Source organism: Coenobita brevimanus, chromosome 16 (genome assembly GCF_032717465.1).
Source record: "Coenobita brevimanus isolate Jiangsu-jjx chromosome 16, ASM3271746v2, whole genome shotgun sequence".
Taxonomy (NCBI): domain Eukaryota; kingdom Metazoa; phylum Arthropoda; class Malacostraca; order Decapoda; family Coenobitidae; genus Coenobita; species Coenobita brevimanus.
The window spans coordinates 30,018,030-30,022,949 of NC_136969.1; positions in this window are offsets into that span (position 1 = coordinate 30,018,030).

Here is a 4,920-nt window from a genome sequence, read left to right on the forward strand (position 1 = left end):
CTTTTATTTCAATGTTTTTCCGTTCTCCCACCTCTGCTGGCAGTTCTCTTGGCAATTTAACTTCGCGGCAAATTTCTTTAAAACCTCACACCAAAGTTTGTTTACATCGCTTCGTTCAAGGGCGTTGACAACATTACACGAGCGTTGTCAAATACACAACCACAGATACCGCTAAACTTGCTCTCATAAAGCGTTTGATTGTCAATTTAAAAAAGCTAAAAATACGAACTGTTTAGAATCATCCAGAAACTTTATTTAAATCTCTATAATATAAATAGATATTTGTCGCCATATGTAAAAAATTACCGTTTAATGGGGATGAATTAAATCAAGCGGAAAATGCTAAACTGGCAACACTTAACGCGAAATCCTAATACAACTTACCTAAAGACTGTTAAATAATGGGATTATGAGGAACTATAGTGTCTAGAGATAATGATAGCGACACAGCGTTACTAACTTTGGGCCAGGATGTTTGGGATTTTGATGGATGTTTGTTGTCCCAGGACGTCCTGGGACATCAACACAAACCCAATCTGGCTGAAGTGCCTAAACCACTATGCACCGAAGTGCCTAAACCACTATGCACCATAGTTTGCTTATATGGTTACCAACCAGCATAGCAAATGGTTTCCTGGTGTACTGGACACTATTTAGCTTATCAGTCTGTGTAGAGTCACCCATAGACAGAAGGAAGAGGAAAGAAAGGAAAGATGGTCATAAGAGGAAGGAATGAAGGAAAGGAATATATATTTACACAAAAAATCAAAAGAAACAGGGTATCTGCACAGGTATTTGTCCATCCATCATCCAATCCTGTGTAGCCCCATGAGAAGCGTAGGAGCCCGCGGGTAGGCAAATTAGTCCTTACATTTAAGATGCGAGTGACAAGCCTCACCCATCCCAGAGTGGTATTATGTGAGCAATAAACCCCAACTACCCCTTGGATATAAACCTACACACCAGCTCAATCCAATTGGAGTGCCGTAATTACCCATTAAACCACCAGGCGCCATAATTTGGTTAAATGGTTACCACCCAGCATAGTTAATTGCTTCCTGGTGTACAGGAAACCATTTGGCTGGTCAAACAGGTATTGGTACATTTATAATTTTTTTAGATGGGGGCGCTCACCATCCACTCACTCGATGTAATGGTGCTCTCGGGTGTCTGCCCTTTCCTCTCCATCCTTCTTTTCTTCCATTCTCTTCTGTCTTTCCTTGTCCTTCTGCCTACGGGTGACTTTACACTCCCTCTTCTGTCTTTCCTTCATTCTTTCCACTTCCTTCAGCCTGTGGGTGACTCTACACTGAGTGACAAGCCAAATGGTTTCCTGTGCACCAGGAAACCATTTACTATGCTGGGTGGTAACCATATAACCAAATTTTGGCACCTGGTGGTTTAGTGGGTAACTATTGCGCTCCAATCAGATTGAGCCGGTGAAGGTTTATATCCAAGGGGTGGTTGGGGTTGATTGCTCATGTAATGCCACTCAGGGATGAGTGAGGCTGGTCACTCTCATCTTAAATGTCGGAGCCAACTGCCTAGCCCCGGGCTCCTCTTCTCCTCATGGAGAAATGTAGGATTGGATGATGGATGGATGGATGGATGGATGGATATAATTTTTTTTTATAACTCGCTAATTTTCTAACTTTTCTGTGGATTTTACTAAGAATCTTCCATATATATATATATATATATATATATATATATACTGTATAGTACTTGACTAAGTGACAATTTTACACTTTCATGCTGTAAATATTGTCATGCCTGGAAAAATTTGGCGTAATGGATGAGAGTGAAAATTTGGGGAAGTTTCCAGAATGCTCTTCGCGGCTACTGTGGTTTCAGGAGACAAAGAAAGTTGTTTTATTTGCTTGTAACAATTTGTTCCTTTACACCATGATGAAGTTTCATGCTTTCATTGTTTATTTTAGTTAATGTGTTGTTTACAGTGTTTTAATTATTGTTAAGTTATTCACATTATGGATATAAAGGCAATAATAACAAATTCTGCATCAAACCTTGCCAAATTTTGGAAGGCCCCTCAAGAAGCACGGCCCCTGAGCCCCCCCAGTGTCTAGCTATGTCACTGTATGCTGTATGTAGAAAAACAAATGCAGAGAAAGGACCCATTTTGTTCAAAGTTTTGCAAAGCACGCTTCTTCAGGAATGAAACCTGCTTGGTGAAACAATGAATAAAACAAGTCCCTTCTCTAGATTGGTGTTTTTCTAGACCCTGTACCTTGTTTAAACTATAATTACTTAAGGTGTGCACAAGAAAATCACACGTATTAGTCTTCCATTTTAATATCACAAAGTGCAATGGAAATCAACCAACAGAAGTGTCCTAGCCCATTTCTCTAACATTAATGGATAGACAGTACAGTACTTCATATAGTTTCTTCATAAAAAGGTCTCACAAAATTTGTTTTATACAGATAATACAAATAAATACAGGAAAATTAGGCAAACCCTGTGTCTACAAAAAGGAAGCAATTCTCACATCAACATATTCAATGCAAATATTATTAAGTTCATTCATACCAACCTACCATGAAATGCAAAAATTAAAACAAAGAGCCAATCCCATTTTACCTCCTTTGAGGCGTAGGGGCCCCAGGATGGGCTACTGCAGTCCAGTACATGTATGGGTAGATGACCAGTCTACTTCCAATGGTGGAATGACATGATCAAAAAGCCTTCAGTTACCTCTTGGGGATCAAACTAATGGAAGGTTGTCGCTCCAGCTGGGGTATTCTACCCATCAGACCACATCTGGTAGTTACATATTCTAACTAAACTATCAACCAAAACTCAGGACACATACTTCTACATAAGTAACTGGATAAGGTAAAAAATAAATCACCTGTAGCTATCAATTCCTAATCTATAAACTCAGTACTGAATAGGCTAAACAGCTGTGTTATACACATTCCATATATACAGAAAAAAATAATGCCTGGTTAATCAGTATTGAAGCTGTTACTGACCCAAGACCATACACAGTAACACATTATTCTCAGTGGAAATTTCAACTCCTCATTCATATCATGCTCTGCACAAGTTTCACATCCTTATTCAAACCAGCATTTAAAGATCCAGCTCTGGTAATACCTGGTCAATCAGTCTTGTACAGTAACTGCTGATCCCAGAAAATACAGTACAGCACACTACAGTCCTTACCGTTAACATGGGGATTTTTGTTCTACTGTAGTTCATTTTACATAGCTCAGTTGTGGAAAAAGACAATGCTATGGCTGTACCCTACATCATTTCCATAGCACTTCATAGAGCATCACAGTCTAGTGTCAATATTTTGTTACAAGCTGGCATTCAAGATGGAAAGATGAGAATTTTCAGCCATCAGAGTATGAAAGTAGGCTAAAGTCTGAGCAAATTTCATACTCTTATTCAAAGCCCAAAACAATATGAGCATTCCAAGATCCCACTACAATCATTTTCAATTGCAACCTCAGTCAAAACTGCCATGTATGGTGTAAAATTAACCTCTTCAATCCAATAATACACTGTGCATATTATGTTTGCTACCACCAGGTATTTTCCTCAGCTTTGGATTTTTTTTTTTTTTACTGCTCACATAATGCCAGTCAGAGATGAGTGAGACTGGTCACACTCATCTTAACCCGCCCCATACCCACAACGTATGTTGCATGTTGCAACTTTTCTCACACTCAGTCCCCACAACGTACAATGAACGTTTTACTACTGCAAGGCCCATCGTTTGTACATTTTTCAAATTTCACGCATTATTTTTGGTACGTATACACAGGACACCTTCCTCTACTCGATGCCAGGCGGGGACAATGCCTTACCCAGCATGACCTCCCCCCTCCCCCCACACTGTCTCGGCAACTCACCTGTTACCAATGACCTGGCCAGTAAAGAAATGTTGCGTCATGGTACGAAATTCAAGGCCAGAGTGATTCCCCAATCGATGACAATGCGGAGGACAAAGTTTTCGTAGAGTTAGGGGAAGAAACAGTCAGAAATGACGATCAGGTAATGTCGCCAAAAAAGGTGCAGTATGTTGATACGTCTGGTGAGTGAAACTGTGTGAAAACCAATATACTCTTGTACTACATATAAATTTGTACCAAATAAAAAAATAAATACCTATTATGAGTGGTTTGGAATAGGTACCCCTCCCATGGAACATGTTTTTCTCTGGAGCCAGGCCCCATAGGAAAAACAGCCAAGTGAAGGTACTGTTACCTGTACCAGCATTTTAAAGCTCAGGTGAGAGATTTCTCTACGAATTTTTGATGTTTCTCATAAAAAGCGGAGGTTTGAGGGAAAAAAAAAAAAAAAAATGCTGGGTTTTGGGGGGTGGGTTTGTAATAAATCAGTCAGTACAGGGCAGGTTAAAAGTCACGACCAACTTGCCTAGCCCCATGCTCCTACACTCCTCATGGGGCAACACAGGATTAGATGATGAATAAGATACAGCTTTCATTTATCACTTCACTACTAAGACCTGTCCTTAAGTTGAATAAAATCATGTGGTGGTAGCAGGAGTACAATGAAATACATCAGACTGAACAGATTATGGGTCACATGCTACTATCAGGCAATATTCTTTAGCTTTGGAGAGTTGGCTGGCAGTGAAGTGATTGGAAACAAACTCCATTCATCCCCATTGGCATATCTTGCATAAACTGAATAAAATGATCTGGAGGTAACTAGAATAAATTAGCTGTAAGCATTCCCTAACTCATCATCATCATCATCCTGACATTTCTTCCTGCCAAAGGAGATAATGAGACAGGGTCCAGAGAGCAGGAAAAAAGAAAGTACAAATGAACTATCAACAGCATGCCCAATGAAATAAGCAAGACAATCATTCACACACCATTCAAGCCCCTCAAATCCTGGCTCTATCACATATCTTTCTGG